At 43.8% G+C, this 18,287-nt stretch overlaps 2 long non-coding RNA genes across 2 annotated transcripts in view; one reads left to right on the top strand and one right to left on the bottom strand.

The window, feature by feature from the left end:
* Positions 1-16,023, top strand: part of LOC143786042 (uncharacterized) — a 32,622-nt gene extending 16,599 nt beyond the window's left edge. The window contains exon 3 of the long non-coding RNA XR_013218220.1: positions 15,469-16,023. This is a non-coding gene — a long non-coding RNA (uncharacterized LOC143786042). The remainder of the gene's footprint in view (positions 1-15,468) is intronic.
* The window catches only part of LOC143786041 (uncharacterized), a 56,691-nt gene that overhangs the window by 20,357 nt on the left and 18,047 nt on the right, over positions 1-18,287 (bottom strand). The gene's annotated exons all lie outside the window — the stretch shown is intronic.

The following is an 18,287-nucleotide window of genomic DNA, read 5'->3' as shown; positions in this document are numbered from 1 at the left end:
TTCACTGTTAGCCACTCCCATCTCCTATATAATTTGGGCCCTGGCTAGCACTCATTGTCAGAGTAGCTTATGCTGCATGTCTGGAGGTTGTTGGTTGCTCTTGGAGAAGGTGTTTGGTGGATTTATCTGTGACTGTTGTGAGGTTTTGAATGTGTGATAATTCTCCTACTTTAGTGTTACCCCATCCACCACTCCCCGGTGCATTCCTCTGTTATATGTGTGAGTATATTGGTATTTTTCGATACTCCTGTTCGTATTACCTTTTTGGTCTGGTTGGTGTATTGTGGTACACTACTACTTCCCTCTTCCCTCGGTGGGGGAAGGGTACAGACTGAGGGTGGATTCAAGAGCTAAGGCAAGACACGTGGTCCCGGCATCTTCACCATCAGAAGTAATCCAGGGAACAGAGAGAGCTAGGGCACTCCCTAGCGTTAGGGACAGGGAAGGAGCCCTTGGTCCCGGGACACCCGACAACAGAGTCGTGACATTACCTCTGACAGAAACCATTTTTTGATCCATTATGGATCCTATCACTGCTCTGACAGGGCAACTACAGCAGCTCAGCCTGGAGGTGGCAGATCTACTTACTGTGGTTTTTCAGCACCCTAACACATCAGGTTTGGGGACCATGACTCCAAGGCAACCCTTAGTGGAGCCCAAGATCACTTTGCCTGACAGGTTCTCTGGGGGGCTTGACAAGATGGTTGTCTTCAGGAAGGCCTATAAACTATACTTTAGATTATGTCCTTGTTCTACCGGCAGCTTCCGTTCCTGGCGGTCACGTGACCGCTCACGCGACCAATCACAGGCCGCGACGTCATCTAAGGTCTTTCAAGCGCTCATTCTTAGGAACGGAAGCTGCCGGTTACATCAGTAAGGTCCAGGCTGCGTCGGAGAGGTGAGTATATCAATATTTTTTTTTTTATTCTTTATTTTACACATTAATATCGATCCCGATACCGATTCCCGATATCACAAAAGTATCGGATCTCGGTATCGGAATTCCGATACAGCAAATATCGGCCGATACCCGATACATGCGGTATCGGAATGCTCAACACTAGCTATCAGTAAGGGTGAAGAATGCCTTAGCCCTATTTGAAACTCCAGTTTCCCTTGAGGCTGCCATGTCTCTGGCTATCTGGGTTAATCGCCATCTTCGCCAGAGACATAAAGAGACACCCCAATGTGCAGGAGGTCCGGGGTCAAGGCAGACCTAGTCAGACATCTGAGGAATCCATGCAGTTTGGTGGGGTAACTCATTCTGTAAAGCAGGGGCAGTATATTTTACTGTGGTAGAAAGGGCCATTTCGTGGGGATGTGTCCTTCCCTATCTCATGGCAAACAGCTGAAAACTAAGGAGCTCAGGTTGTGGGGCGTGGGTAGGTAACAATATTTTCTGCCTGCTAAAATGCATCTGGGCAAAAATAACGTGGTTATTTCTGGACAGTGGGGCTGGGGTTAACTTGATCGATGCTAGGCTCGTCCAGGTCCAGGACCTCAAACCACATTCACTGTCCAGACCTATACCCATAATCGCCATCGACTCCACACCCTTGAGACAGGGGTATTTTACTCAAGCCATCCGAGTGTTATATCTACAAGTAGGGGCCATGCACTTAGAAGGTATTCACTGTTACGTGCTAGAAGGTCTATGCTAGAAGGTCTACCCTCTCCTATGGTTCTTGGACTTCCTTGGCTCACTCTGCACAACCCTGTGGTAGATTGGCAGACTCAGGAAGTGGTAAAGTGAAGTGAGTATTGTCAAGGACACTGCTTGGGCACCTGGTTGCAAGGGTGGATAACAAGTCTGTGCCTAAATACCAGTCTGACTTTGGGGATGCAATCTTGGAGCAGAGGTGCCAAGAATTTCCTCCCCATCATCCTTATGACTGTCCATTAAGCTTGTCTATGGGGACAAGCTGCCTAAAAGCAGACTAGGTAATATCTCTGATCCCGAGGCAGGCCATGAAGGACTATATCACAGAAAGTTTGGCAAAGGGTCATATCAGACCATCCTCATCCGCCATTGCTGAGGGGTTTTTCTTTGTAAAGCAGAAAGATGGGGGGTTACGCCCTTGCCTAGGTTTCCGCAAACTCATTCAGATCACAGTCTGGGATCCGTATCCGCTCCCTCTCACCCTAGACCTCTTTAATCAGATTGTAGAACCAAAATGGTTTTCTAAACTGAATCTCAAGGGGGGCGAATAATTTAATTTGTATTGAAAAGGGGATGAGTGGAAAACAGCTTTCAATATGCCTGAGGCAGCTTTCAATATGCCTGAGGGACACTATGAGAACCTGGTGATGTCATTGGGTTGATGAATGCTCCATCCATCTTTTAGCATTTTGTAAATGACATCTTTAGTCACCTGTTAGGTAGATTTGTGGTAATCCATCTTGATGACATAGTAATTTATTCACCTGGCCTTGAGTCACATCAGGTACATGTCAGACAGGTCTTACAGATACTCTGAGACAATTCATTATTTGTCAAACCAGAGAAATGTATGTTCTTGGTTGAGGAGATCCCTGTTCTAGGATATGTGTTATCGTCCACCGGTTTTCGCATGGATTCGGTGAAAGTCCGGAAGGTAGTGGATTGGGATCGTCCTGAGGATTTGAAGGTGTTGCAAAGGTTTTTAGGTTTCGTCAACTACTACCATAAGTTCATCAAAAACTTTTTGGTAGTGGCCAACTTTCTGACGGGTATGACCAGGAAATGGACAGACTTTTCCAAGTGGTCCGGGTTGGCCAGGCATTCGATACCTTGAAGAAGTGTATTGCATCTGTGCTGATTCTCATACAGCCTGACATCATGATTCGGTCTTAGCCGGTCATCCCAGTAATAAAGCCACCATAGATCTTCTTATTCAGTCTTTTTGGTGGTCAGGAGTAGATCAGGATGTCCAGGAGTATGTAGCTGCCTGCAGTGTCAGTGCGTGTTCTAAAACCTCTCATACTTGTCGGGGCCTCTCCAACCATTGGCGAGTCCCAGTAGACCTTGGATTCACTTTTCCATCAATTTTATCACTGATCTACCCATGTCGGCAAGTAATACTGTAATACATGTAAACTGTCACATCTTATGGTGCTACCCGCTTTACCTAACACCGAGATCTTGGCGCAGATTTTCATCAGAGAAATTGTAAAATTACATGGGATCCCTACCGATATTGTTTCTGACCGGGGGGGGGGTGCAGTTTATTTCCAAATTTTGGAGGGCATTTTGCACCCATTTGGGCATCCATCTGTCGTTCTCTTCAGCATTTCACCCGCAGTCTAATGGCCAGACTGAACGGGTTATCCAGAGTCTTGAGACTTATCTTAAGTGTTTTGTGTCTGAGAATCAGGAGGATTGGGTTACCTTTTTACCTAGCTGAATTTGCGGTAAATATTCGTTGTCATGAGTCTACTGGTAAGTCCCCATTTTTCTGGGCGTATGGGATCCATCCTCAGTTCAGCTCAGTTAATATTAATCGTTCTTCTGGATTACCTGAAGAGGAACGGTTTTCATCATCTATTAAGCCCGTGTGATATGGGGTTATTGATAAGTTGAGGAAGATGGGATCCAAATATAAGAGTTTGGCTGATTGGAGATGTGTGGTGGGTCCGGACCTGTGTGTTGGTGACTTGGTGTGGCTGTCCTTGAGGAACATTAAGTTGAAGGTTCCATCTTGGAAACTGGGTCCCAGGCTTTTCAGTCCTTATAAGATCATAGCCATCGTCAATCCCGTAGCATTTTGCCTTGCTTTACTGCAAACAAATTGTTTTTTTTATAGGTAAAGAGCGATAATTTGTGCATTTATCATCCCAAAGAGACACCAATTTCCCAATCTCAGCGCCAGGCACATGATGCCGGCAGTCGGTGAGGTGCTATGTTGTTCTTTCTTGTGACTTCCCCTTACCACGTATGGAGCTTCAGAAATGGCGCCACTCATATGGGAACCCAGATGCACCCGGAGCTGATGATGGGGGTCTACGACACACACGCACTGACATTATTTGGGGGTAATGAGATGCCGCAGGGAGGTGCCATGAGAAGCATTGGGACCCTGGAGCTTTATATTAAAGCCAATGAGGCAGCAGGTTGTTGCTTTTTAATCTGAGAGCAGCACAATATACGGGCGGTCACCAAATATTGTGGGGTCACAAAATCTCTTAGGGCTGTGATTGAGTTTAGATTTAGAGATATGGTTTGATATAGATATGGGGCTCGGTCTAGAGTAATAAAAAGTTACATACAAAAACACAAAAAATGTTATAAAAACGAAACAAAATGAAAATGTATAACTTTTTTTCTGCATTATTTTTTGATTGTATTAAAAATCTGGAAAAAAAATAGAAGGTCCAAGTATAATTACATCAGAATAACCTTACAATACATGAGTTCTGGGATAAGGGGTCTAACACTGGACTGGGGGACTCAGGGAGTGATATCTCCTACATTCAGGGGCGCAGGATGGCCGCGCTGTGCCGCTGATGACGCCTTCCGTGTTTGGACCTGCGATTTACTATAATGGGGTTGTCGGATGCCCTGCGGCCCATCCCCCCCATTTCATGGTGATAAGGTCCCTTTAATATCTGCAGGTCCCATGTACGGTGTAGCTGAGCGTAATCTGAAGCGGCGAGGGTCGGGCCGCACGTTACGTCTGTGCGGAATGCAGTGCGGTAATAATTAGCTTACATAATTGTGGAAAATGGACGGAGAGGAAGCAGTTGTCAGAGGCGTACATCTTCCACCGCACACGGGTACAGCTATATATAGACGTATAATGGAGACCACATGGCTCGCAGTTATGTTTACATGACATATATTAGAGTGCAGAATATGGTACAAATGTCAGCAATGTGCACGGCGTCTGACGGCTCCACGTGGCATGACGTGTTCTATTACTAATGTATACTGCTCCCTGTCATTCTCCATCCCGTATACTGCTCCATCACAGCCATTACATACTCATCGTGTGACCACTCTATACTGACCCGACATCCACACATAGTAATAACCCGGCAGCCGGACTCGTGCCCTGTAACTGATCGCTGCGGCAGCTCGCGGATTTAAGGCACCGCCTTGGCTTAGCAACCCCTTTAATGGCAGTAGTTTCCTAATATACTTTATGTTTCACCATCCCACCAGTATAAGACCTCTGCTTGCTTGAGTCCAGAACGGGACTGATACTTAGTAACAGAACCTCAGCAGGCGCAGGACTATGCAGGTGCCCATCTATTATTATTCTGCAAATTAGAACGTGAAGCTGCAGAGCCTCTGAGAAAGGTGCAGGTGCTCAGCCACATCCAGACAGTGCGCGTCCAGCACTTCAATCTAACAGGACAGTTCTTGGGATTGTTTGAGAGCCTGACATCTGGACCTCTAGTGTTCAGCAACTTATCGCCCATCTTGCTGCTCTGCTGCTATTGATGCTTTATCCTAAATCCTGGAGAACCCTTCATCTTTCCTTTAATAATATTGAAATGACTCTGCTCATTACGCTCCAGTCTATACAGTAAAGCTGACATTTAAGCTGTAGAAAGCAACAAAGTATCAGCTTAGTGTTTCTACTTTAGCGGCTAGGATATGCAAAGATTATTTTTTAATGCGGACAGTAACATAAAATCTACACACTTTTTTTTAACTAACTTGAATGAAGTTTTCTCTTAAAGGGAACCTGTCACCACGTTTTTGGAAGATGGGATAAAAATAGCGTTAAATAGGGGCAGAGGTGGGCGTTACATTAGTGTGTGTGTTATGCGTTTATTACCCACCTAAGTTGCCGAAATAACTTTGCAAAGTCTCCGTTTTCGCCTGTCAATCAGGCTGGTCAGGTCGCATGGGCGTTGTCTTCCCCCAGATTTGGCGTAGTTTTCCGTTGGTGGCGTAGTGGTGTGCGCATGCCCAAAGTCCGGAATCCTCTTCCAGGGGATTTAAAATAGCGCGGTGTTCGTTATTGCATTGGTGATCGGTGGGCGCGGCCATCTTCCTTTGGCCGCGCGTGCGCAGAAGCGGCGCTCTGCTGGCCGCGGCTTCAGGAAAATGGCCGCCGCGATATCCATCTGCGCACGCGCGGCATCCCGCGGCCATTTTCCTGAAGCCGCGGCCAGCAGAGCGCCGCTTCTGCGCACGCGCGGCCAAAGGAAGATGGCCGCGCCCACCGATCACCAATGCAATAACGAACACCGCGCTATTTTAAATCCCCTGGAAGAGGATTCCGGACTTTGGGCATGCGCACACCACTACGCCACCAACGGAAAACTACGCCAAATCTGGGTGAAGACACCACGCCCATGTGACCTGACCAGCCTGATTGACAGGCGAAAACGGAGACTTTGCAAAGTTATTTCGGCAACTTAGGTGGGTAATAAACGCATAACACACACACTAATGTAATGCCAACCTCTGCCCCTATTTAACGCTATTTTTATCCCATCTTCCAAAAACGTGGTGACAGGTTCCCTTTAAGTCCTTTACAAGTCTCCTTGTTCCTTTTCTTTCTTGGCATTTCTTGGCATTGCTCATCGTTCCCCGCGCATCGTGCAGGAGATTTCTGACACTTTTGTTCCATAGCGGCAGCGGAGGAGTGGCGCCGGCGTGCCATGCATCGATGTGGCATCGTGTTGACCCTCGGTGCTGATGGGGGGTTCTGTTCCAACCTTTCTATTCTCGTCATCTCACCCTGAGCTCCGCGCGGCGCTCTGACATCTGACATGAGGCTTTGCACACAATCAGCCAAACATTCGCTTCTCATCGGTTTATTGTCATTTTAAGAATTTCATGACGAGCCGTGTGTAAAATGGAAAGAATTCTGCTGATCCTTCTGCTTTCAGACGCACACAACCTTCTTCCTCCGCTTTCTCCTCTCCCTCAGGAGCCAAATATGTTGCTGTTTATTTTTTTTCACTAAACTAACACAAAAGGTTTAAGAAATTTGTTTCGTTATTTTCATTTTTCTCCCGATATCATGCGGATTAGGATCTGTACGTTGTGCAATCTCCGAAAAAAATTGGCTGCAGCCTTAAAGGCAACATGTCAACAAGTCCTTGAGACTTATTAAGTCGGTAGGTGCATTTTTGGAGAAAACATTAAAAGTATAAAAAGTATATTTAGAGACAGAACAAGTCCCTACTTTGGGACCCTTGAAAAGGGGAAGCCCAATTGTGGTGGTCTCCATCCACTATGGTACTGACTGAGTAGCAAGAACTTGTGAAGAACTTATCTCCCAAAGGAGCCAAAAGGGTGGAGTGTTAAGGAAAGACCAGAATCTTTTTTTTCTGTCTGGATATATTCAGCCTAAAGCGATTCATCAATGTCACTCTCTTAAAGGGATATTCCCATATCTGTTATTTACAGCATAAATGCAGAAAATGTCATAAATGCCTGATAAACCTGTGTCCTTCTTTGAGAAATGGGATCTGCAATAGTTCCCTAACTCTTGTAGACTTCATTGCTTGCAAGCATGGCTACCACTCCATGTATCACAAAGGGCAAAGAAGTCTCCAATGGCTGCAATGCAATGGATGCACCATAAATGCCCCAAAAAGGCTAAAACTAATCTAAGGAATCGGGGTTTGGAACCTTAATTTTCTGACCTCCATATCAACATGTCGAAGTGCAGTCTGCTTCCAGAATTTGCAGTTACAGTAAAGTATTAACATTGTAGCATGTTTTTGGGTCAGACTCTTCTTGTTTTGCTTTTCCCCCACTTTTCTATTAAGAGAAGGCTACAATGTGGTAGCCTACTCTGGGAAAAATCTCAATCATCTCCTGGAAGATGTAGCAATACGTTTTGGATCAGTTTCCATTTTGGTGGATGTTAATTTCCAAGAGGAGAGAAGTAAAAATTTAAGACGGCAGCAATAGATGTGACCCCACATGTATCAGATGCAGAAGCCAAAGTCATGGGGAGATTGCCCCTTATATGTCCAATAAAGGAGATGATGATCTTATAGGACTTGTACCTGTGGAGGATAAAGATTCTGATGCAAACTATTGTTTGACAAGTGAACTTGAAGCTATGTGGAATCTTGAGTTTACGCCAAGAACAAACTGTTCCTAGAAGGTCAACTCGTGTGGCCCCGTCTGCCTTTCCCCAATCTCCTGCCTCACAGAGCTACAATACATTACCTGTTCCAGCAGAACGGAAAAAGGGACGAGTTGTTATATGGGACAGTACAAGATCACGCAGGACAAGTCATCTAAACCAAACGTCATATCATTTACTTTTCTTACTCTGTAATTCTTTTCTATTTTTTTTTCTAAATAATTCCTCATATACAGAGAGTGTAATAAGTATTGAACACGGCACCAATTTTCAAAGTAGATCTATTTCTGATAGTGCTATTGACATGAAATTCTCCCCAGATGTTGGTAACAACTAGTGATGAGCGAATATACTCGTTACTCGAGATTTCCTGAGCACGCTCGGGTGTCCTCCGAGTATTTTTTAGCGCTCGGAGATTTAGTTTTTCTTGCCGCAGCTGAATGATTTACATCTGTTAGCCAGCATAAGTACATGTGGGGGTTGCCTGGTTGCTAGGGAATCCCCACATGTAATCAAGCTGGCTAATAGCTGTAAATCATTCAGCTGCGGCAATAAAAACTAAATCTCCGAGCTCTAAAAAATACTCGGAGGACACCCGAGCGTGCTCGAGAAATCTCGAGTAACGAGTATATCTGCTCATCACTAGTAACAACATATCCAATCCACGCAGGCAAATAAATCACCATAGATGTCCATAAATTATGTGTAATAATGAGAATGACACTGGGGAAAAGTATTAAACACGTTACTGAAATGTATTTAATATTTCGTAGCTTTGTTGGTGATTAAACTTCTGTATGGAGAAACTAGTCGCAGGCATTGCTCGGGTGTGATTTTGGCCCATTCTTCCACACAAACACTAATCACATCCTGAAGCTTCTGTGGCTCCTTCTATGAACTCTGAGCTTTAGTTCCTTCCGTACATTTTCTCTTGGATTCATGTGCAGTGATCCGCTCGGCCATTCTAGCAGATTTCTTTTCTTTCTCTGAAACCAATAGAGAGTTTCCTTAGCCATGTGTTTGGGATCATTGTCTTGGCGAAATGTCCACCCTTGTTTCATCATCATCATCCTGGTAGATGGCAGCAGATTTTTATCCAGAATGTCTTGGTACATTTGCCCATTCATCCTGCGACAATGACGCAAACTGAAAAACAGCCCCACTCCATGATGTTCCCACCTCCAAACTTCACTGTTGGTATGGTGTTTTGGGGGTGATATGCAGTGCCTTTTGGCCAACAAACATGGTATTATGGCTTCCAGAGAGTTCAATTTTTGTCCCATCTGACCAGATTATCTTCTCCCAGTATTTCACAGACTTGTCTAAATGTTGTGGATCAAACGTTAAATGCTCTTGAACATGCTTTTTGTTCAGGAATGGAGTCTTAGGTTGTGAACGTGCATACAGGCCATGGAAGTTGATTACTTACAGTTTTCTGTGAAACAATTGTACCTGCTGATTTCAGGTCTTTCTGTAGCTCTTCACAGGCATTTTTTCTGAAATTTTCAGGCCCACAGAATTTAAAAAATTTGCCACTTGATTCACAAGGATCAAAAAAAATTGATGAAGACTGACAAGAATGAGTGTAATTACACTGATGAGCAAAAGGGTAACAGTGTTTTGAACTTTTGACCTTGAGGCTCCATATCTCACCCTCCATTACAGTTTTGAACCTGAGACTGCCTTCATTTTATAGACAAGCATCTCGGCTTTCTCATTCAAAAATTTGACTTGCAGCTATTTAGCATATGATTAGTTATGCAGATTCTTGTCATGTCACTGCACTGTTACTGTTTTCCTCCTAAAAAATATTTTTATTTTTAATATTTTGTTATTATTTTGAAAATCCACCATTGGCTTTCCCCAGTGCCTGAATCCTTTTGGGCATGCTGTTGACCAGATTCAAACATGTCTCAACCGAAACCTGATTCCAGGTCTCTTCTACACGTTCCCCATGTTAGTGCACACTGGTCGCCTCACTTGGGTCTGTATACAGTTTCTTCATCAACTCTACCCACAAGTGTTGGATTGGATTGAGGTCTGGGGACTGTAGGGGACAATCAGCACCTCTACTTCATTATCATTGAACCATTCGTTCTCCAATCTTGATGTATGCTTCTGGCCATTGTCCTGCTGGAACACTATGTCGTCCTTTTCATACCCAGAGCACTTGAATATATGAAGTAACTCGTCTTGCAGGACACTCACATATAGCTCAGCATTGAGACCACCATCGAATCTGGTCAAGTATCCAACCCCTTTGGCTGTGAAACAACCTCATATCACCAGGCTTCCTCCACCGGACTTGACATTTCCTTCCATTTCTCCATCTGTTAGACCCTTTTTCCCCTTATTTCTTCCAAACCCATTTGCACCCATTAGACTCTGGTCTACTGACCTTTGTCTCATCGCTCCAAATCAGCCCTTTCCAATCTTCTACTGTTCACTTCTCATTCTTTTTTGCGAACATGAGCTGACGCTTCTTATGATGATATTGAAGTTGAGGCTTCTTCACCTTTCTTCACGCCACCATTCCAGACTTGTGTAATGTGCGTCACACGGTGCTTACATGGACATCTGTGATCTTACTATTATGAAGCTTACGAGCCTCCTCGACTACCATGTTTGTCGCTCCAGAACTGATAGACCTTGTGATGAGTTGAGTTGGTGACTCCAATATTTTGCCTGGACGTCACCTCTTGGCTTCTGAACGTATGGACGGTCTTCATTTCCTATTCTTCATACTGTCATGGCGCTCACATGACGCAGTTTGGCAATTCCATTGGCCAAGAGATGACTATCGATGAGCTGGATGATACTGTTTCTCTATTCTTGGGAAATCTTCATGGCGGCTCCTCGATACGAACCATTGACCTTTTTCGCTTGGGAATCAATGTAATAACACACTGAGCTATTAGGGAATGTGAGGACAGGTTGTATTTTGTAGTATTCGGGGAGAAAAAGATTTTTCCACCACCAGGGAAAAACTGGTGAAAAATGCAGGATAATGTTTATGTAATGACCAGTAATCTTGCGATTTCTCATGCACAAAAGACAGCCTGCTCTGAAGTCACCTGAAGCAGCAGGTAAGCTGTTGGCCTATGGAAGCTGAAGTAGATGGAATAATTGCACCCACAAAAAGTCCCACTGAACTGATGATTCCATTGGGGGTTGAGGGGGGTGATCCTTGCCTAGAAACAGAACTTTTCCTAGTTCAATAGTCAGCTGAGAGGGGAGAGAGTCATGTGACTTGCCCTTATTAAAAGAAACCTGTGTTAGGGTTGGCGGAACGCACCGAATATATATATTTATTAGAAGAAGTTGGTGCGTTCGCAACCCGGGATCCACCGTGCAGGAAAGCACCTGCAGCTAGATATGGCGGTACAATTTAGTAATATAAACAGACTCTGTTACTTCACAGAGTCTGTTAGCAAGGATAACGCTGTGCCCTGTTTGGCTCACAGAGGAACACAGCTACTTAGTAGAGCAGATGGTGGTCATGCAGTCAAATGCAAACACCCAGCTCCTCACCGGAGGTGCCAGCATTCTAGGGGCTTATTTCAGCCGGGTCCCTGAATACACACACAAACATGACCACACTGGCGCTGAGCTCGTACATAAATTGACACTAGCTCATGGCCGTGCGGTCATGCGCACCTCTTATAGCTGCAGCAAGTACAGGACCTTCCTAGAAGGACCAATGAGAGACTGCCACAGACGTTGAACACCTTCAGGACCTTCCTAGAGGACCATTAGGATTTGCTGCAGTACCTGAGCATGTGACCCTTGATTTCCAATGAGAGATCTTACCCTGGGCATGCTCAGAAGAGGAAAAGTAGGACTTAGTCCCAAAGCCGTCTGCTCGCTGCTGACCAGTACTGGCCACAATGGCAGAAGCTGGAAGGACAGCAGTAACCCTTCGCACAGTGTCAGACTGAGCATGACGCTGGGACCGACGCCTCCGCTGAGCAGACTCCACTGCGGCAGGAGAAGAATGGGAGACCGCAGCGGAGATGGATCGAGATTCCCCCTGTGCAGAGGCAGGAGCTCGACCCCTAACAGCCTGTCTCTTTAATAGATAATGAACTGGCGTCTAGTTTTCTATTCTGCAACAGAAGTGGTCGTCATTTTCCGATGGCACCATAATTCCACTTTAATTCTGTTTGCATGAACCTATTTTAGGTGAACATTCTCGTCTCTATATAATTGCACGGCTGAGTATACCTCCAGCCTCTTCTTTAATGGCTTTTGCATTAGGAACTTAATTAAGACGATGATTCAGGTTTTTTGTGTGTTACATTATACTTCAGCTCAGTATTATTTGCCTTTTTAATGTGCTAATTTACAAAGCATCTAATTAAGCCCAGTGGAATGGAAAATTGCAACAAGGGAATGGTTCAAAGAAAATTCCAGAGAAGTTTTCAAAACTCTGATACTTTATAAAAAGGACACTTTTTAATTCTTATTATTTTTGTAACTTCTTACTTAATTTATTCTTCTAAAGGAAATACAACATTATTTTACTTTCAAAAATTATATTGAGGCTGCAAAAATGTGTTTGTTCTTTTTTTATGTTGTAGCTAATTATTTTCTACTTTTAAAAAAGCTGCCTGGGGCCGACATATTGGAAGCACACATTGTTTGTATAGTCAGCACAGCAAGATGTGTGAGCTTGATGGCAGCTGCAAGGAATGGGAAGTAATGGTCAGAAATGTGTCGTTTGTCAAAATCCCATCCTCAAGGCCAACAGCTTGACAGGAGAGCTGCATACTGTTGTTATTCGCCAACAGTACAATATATAACCTGTCATTACAGTCCCGCCCTATAATGATAATGAACTGACTGCTGACCCCGCTGTCGAATCATAAGATGACTGCTGACCCCGCCCTCTAATCATAATATGACTGCTGACCCCACCCTCCAATCGTAAGAGGACTGCTGACCCTACCCTCTAATCATAAGATGACTGCTGACCCTGCCCTTCAATCATAAGATGACTGCTGACCCCATCCTCCAATCATAAGATGACTGCTGACCCCACCCTTCAATCATAAGATGACTGCTGACCCTGCCCTTCAATCATAAGATGACTGCTGACCCCGTCCTCCAATCATAAGATGACAGCTGACCTGTCCCTATAATCATAATGAGGTTTCTTTATTGACCCTACTCTCTAATGATAATATAATGACTTCTGACCTTGGCCCTTAATAATACAGAGATTACACTACTAACCATACTCTCTAATGATCAATTTACCCTACTGACTCCGCCTTCTAATTATAACAAGATGACTACTGACTCCACCAACTAATGATAATGAGATAACTGCTAACTCTGCCCTTTAATGATAATGAGATCACCCTTCTGATAAAGAGATGCCTCTGCTGACCCGGCCTTCTATGATAATGAGATGTCTCTACTGACCCCACCTTATATGATAATGAGATGACTCTGCTGACCCCGCCTTCTATGATAATAAGATGACTCTGCTGACCACGCCTTTTTTGGCAATGAGATGACTCTGCTGACCACACCTTTTTTGGCAATGAGATGACTCTGCTGACCCTGCCTTCTATGATAATAAGATGAGTCTGCTGACCACGCCTTCTATGATAAAGAGATGTCTTTGCTGACCCGCCTTCTATGATGATGAGATGACTCTGCTGCCCCCGCCTTCTATGATAATAAGATGACTCTGCTGCCCCCACCTTCTATGATAATAAGATGACTCTGCTGACCCCGTCTTCTATGATAATGAGATGACTTTGCTGCTCCGCCTTCTATGGTAATGAGATGACTCTGCTAACCCCGCCTTCTATGATAATGAGATTACTCTGCTAACCCCGCCTTCTATGATAATGAAATGCGTCTGCTAACCCCGCCTTCTATGACAAAGAGATGACTCATTAACAGTTTACGTTTGGAATATTTCAGGATTTCTTTGTAAGATCCAGGTGGATCAGAGTCACGTACAAAATGTAAACAATGTATGTTAGTAATTAAAACCCTGATGTATGTAATCTATCACTTTCCCTGGTTACACCTCCCCTTTAATTGACTGCCTGTTGATTTAAGCTGGAGAATGTCATTTATCAATACCCGAGCAGCACCTATTGATCTTGGCCTGGAGGGCAGGTTTATCACCCGTCAGAGCCTTGCCTGGTTAATTGCTGGAGGTTAGTCAAGGATAAGAGACAGATATTGTGAAACGTTGAAACATTTACTGTTCTAACATATACAATAAGCCTGAGGTTGGATCACTCCATCCAGCTATGGAAACAGAGCATTAAACTTCCACTGAGCTGACTTCATTGCTGATGTCTCTTCCAGAGAATGTACTGAGCGGGCGGCCATACATTTTCTATGCGTTCCGACTTTCCTATAGCATTAAATATTTTCTCCATGTGATGGCTGAGCTCCCCAGAGCTTGTCAATCAGACGGCTGTAACCGCTACAACATTACTTTCCAGAGCATTCCAGCAATATTAACACATTTCTACCAGTGCGTCTTGGAGGATTATTATCTGATAATATCAGATTTTGTAGCACTGAGTCATTTTTATCAATATAAGGTAAAGCAACTCCAAAGCCTTGGCCATACATCAATCAATTAAAGGGGTTCTCTGTTCTAGAAAACCCATTTTAAATACTTTTTTAGGGTATTGGGAGTTACTAAAGGTAATCTCTTTTGCAGCCTTTCTGAACTGGAGGATCCAGCGCTTACGGAGATAGGATATTGCTATCAGTGGGTAGTTCTTAATTTCTGTAGCTGTAAATTCAGATCTCGAGTTTGAAAAAATGTTGCTAGAAATCATTAGCACGGGGAATATTAAAAACAAATAATGAACAGTGTAGCTGTGAATTCAGCTCAGAAGGTGAACTAAAACATTAGAAAGCAGTAGCACATGGAAATTATACAGCAGTACTAAGCAGTGTAACTATGAATCCAGCTCTTACATGAGATAATATTCTTAGCAGAAAGAAGCAGGGTTCAGTTTGCTGATACTTCCTCCTTACTTTTCCATAAGTTTTGACAAAACAACACTGAATAATGCAGGAGTAAAATGTTATATAATAAAAAGAAAATACTCCTGTAAATTCAAACATTACTGATAAGAAAATATACAACCTGAGGGATTGTCATTCTGCAATCCTGCCTGATAAAAAATAATGCAGAAGGTGTGAAAGTCTCCACTTATGTCACAATGTTATATCATTTTACTCAATAAAACATCAATATTTTCCTATTAGAATTTACTGTTTCTATTACGTTTTGTATAATTATTACCTTTGTTTTCTAATATCCCAAATAACTATTATTTCATGTTGCATGTTATAAACTTCAGGGCTGGTTCGGTGATCGATATGGAAAGTGTGAAGCAGCGCGCTGGAGTATAAATTACTATAATGCTTCATTGTCTCACAGATTTATGATACTCAGAAGAATATCCCTTATAAGGGGCAAGTGAGGAGCGAAGATCGTTCAGTAAAGGAAACGAACCAGAAACAGAATGTATCATTCATCAATGCTGGAGTATCTGATAGAAGCTTCCAACAGGTCTGTATATAAGAAAAATAGGAAAAACGACTCGTCTGTAACCAACTACATCACAAATGAATGACGCGGCACAGCGCAAATCTACACAGAACAGTGCAAGAAGGTGTTATAAATGGTGGACGAAGGAGAGACCAAGACAAGCAAATAATTCATGTAAAGACAGTGACAGAACAGTGAGTGCAGCTCTGGAGCTGAATTATTAGTGAACCTGCAAAGAAACCTATAGGACTCTGGCTACAGTATATTATCCCACCTGACATCATAATCCTTATGTGATGTTTCCTTTTTTATAGGCCTTTTCTAGGCAATGCCCACATGGTTATCAGGGGGATATTATAGCTGGAATGGAGGTCTGTCCTCAGTGATGAGTCCGGTGTCATGAACGCAATGATATTAGGATAGGGAAATTTCACCAGACACGCCAAAGTGTTCAAAATTAACATAAAGTGCAAGTTATAGAAGCGTCCTAACGTTTCTGCCCGATCCCGGGTCTTCTCACATAGTCGCTCTTGATATGAGTTGTTAGGAGCCCCTGGTGGGATAAAGTATAGCAGTTTCTCCTTGGCTTTATGTCCCTGCGTTCGCTCCTGCACCTCCGGTGTGCCGCCATGTGGGTCACTTCTATAAGTTGTACGTTATGTCCATTTTGAACTTGTCATCTACCTGCACATAATTAAGAAACATTAAAACGACTTGTATCTACTGTATATTTATAGTGTGCATTGAAATTTCTCTGGTATAACGTCCCAGGAGTTCGTCACTCCCTTCCACCTGCACCTCGCCTGCTGTGTGCACCCCAAATCTCCTGTAATGAACGCAATGATGGGCAGAGATCCTTCTAGAGACAACGTGGCCAACGCCATGAAGAGGCCTTCAAGATGGAGTGTCATGAGTGATTCTGAATGAATCATGATGTTTTCAGAACGTTGCTTCCATTTTCAGCAGATCAGTCTCCATCCTGCGATTTCCATAACTCCGTGACTTTTCCTTCTCAGTGCTGCAATTTCAATGTGAAGCTTGGGATTTTATCACCTTATCTGGTCCCATGTAACGCTCTCGTTCTGTGTCGTACATTGCTTACATTCCGCTTTATTTGCATCCTGAAGGCGATTGTCCTCAGAGAAACATGAGAAACCAAACCAATGTCTGGCCCACACCCTGGAGCAGAACATAGGTATACAAGGGGAAAAATTAAGATGTAAGCGGAGTCATTTGGCCTTGAGTTTTGGCACACAGAAGGCTCGTATCTTTTTACACCAAAAGAAATTTCTGCAGAAGTTTCCAACTGTCCCTGAGAGATAGAACTTATGGCCAGAAATCTTCTAGGGACCAGTCACTCAACATCTCAAAAGGTCAGAAGTGATGTTTGGTCCTGAGATGGGGTGAAGTCATTCATTGCTCAGAGTTGCCCAACTGCTCCACACAAGGGGCCTCCAAACTATGTATTTACACTAAAAGAAGATTATAAAACTATTTCTGATAACTAATAACAAAGTACTTGATGTATAGCCCAGAAACGTGTCACCAAAGAGAAGCGGATGTAGCACTAGATGATGTCTGTCGGGTTATCAGGAGGAAGACACAAAGTAGATCTAAGATGGAGAGAAATGTGGATATCTGAGATACAAAACGTTGGAAAGTGAATTAATTGTAATGCAATAGAAGGGAAATCGGAAGATTCCTCAAAGAATGAAAGTCGATTAATGCTAATGAGATCATCAATTAACTACTAAAAGCAAGACTATACCCGATATATTACTGCCCCCTACAAGAATACGACTACTGTAATACCGCAAAGAGCGAGGAGTCCAGCTCCACGGAAACACAAAACTCTTCTTTCTCCATGTGAATAGAAACACTTCAGTGGTGAATTTAGTATGCCACGGTAATGAATAAAACAACTGGCTTCAGGTAGTTAACCCTTAATCATATTACCGTACAATGGGAAGAGTTGGAAGGAACATGTCTAGGGCAGAATCCTGTTTGACATTTGAGGTTTAATTGACAATGACTAATCAGATTAACCGCATGCACAGAAAACAAAACGCATAATACTGACAAGAACAAGTGACATATCATATAACGTACAATATACACAGTATGTATGAAGCACCTTCCTAAGGGTACCGTTACACTAAACGATTTACCAACGATCACGACCAGCGATACGACCTGGCCGTGATCGTTGGTAAGTGGTTGTGTGGTCGCTGGGGAGCTGTCACACAGACAGCTCTCCAGCGACCAACGATGCCGAAGTCCCCGGGTAACCAGGGTAAACATCGGGCTACTAAGCGTAGGGCCGCGCTTAGTAACCTGATGTTTACCCTGGTTACCATCGTAAATGTAAAAAAAAAAAAAATACTACATACTCACATTCCAGTGTCCGTCAGGTCCCTCGCCGTCTGCTTCCCGCACTGACTGTGAGTGCCGGCCGTAAAGTAAAAGCAGAGCCCAGCGGTGACGTCACCGCTGTGCCCTGCTTTCCGGCCGGCACTCACAGTCAGTGCGGGAAGCAGACGGCGAGGGACCTGACGGACACCGGAATGTGAGTATGTACTGTTTGGTTTTTTTTACATTTATGATGGTAACCAGGGTAAACATCGGGTTACTAAGCGCGGCCCTGCGCTTAGTAACCCGATGTTTACCCTGGTTACAAGCGAACGCATCGCTGGATCGGTGTCACACAC

Source organism: Ranitomeya variabilis, chromosome 7, assembly GCF_051348905.1.
Source record: "Ranitomeya variabilis isolate aRanVar5 chromosome 7, aRanVar5.hap1, whole genome shotgun sequence".
Classification (NCBI taxonomy): Eukaryota; Metazoa; Chordata; class Amphibia; order Anura; family Dendrobatidae; genus Ranitomeya; species Ranitomeya variabilis.
Note: the sequence above shows the minus strand (reverse complement) of the source record. Positions and strands in the feature narration are given on the sequence as shown.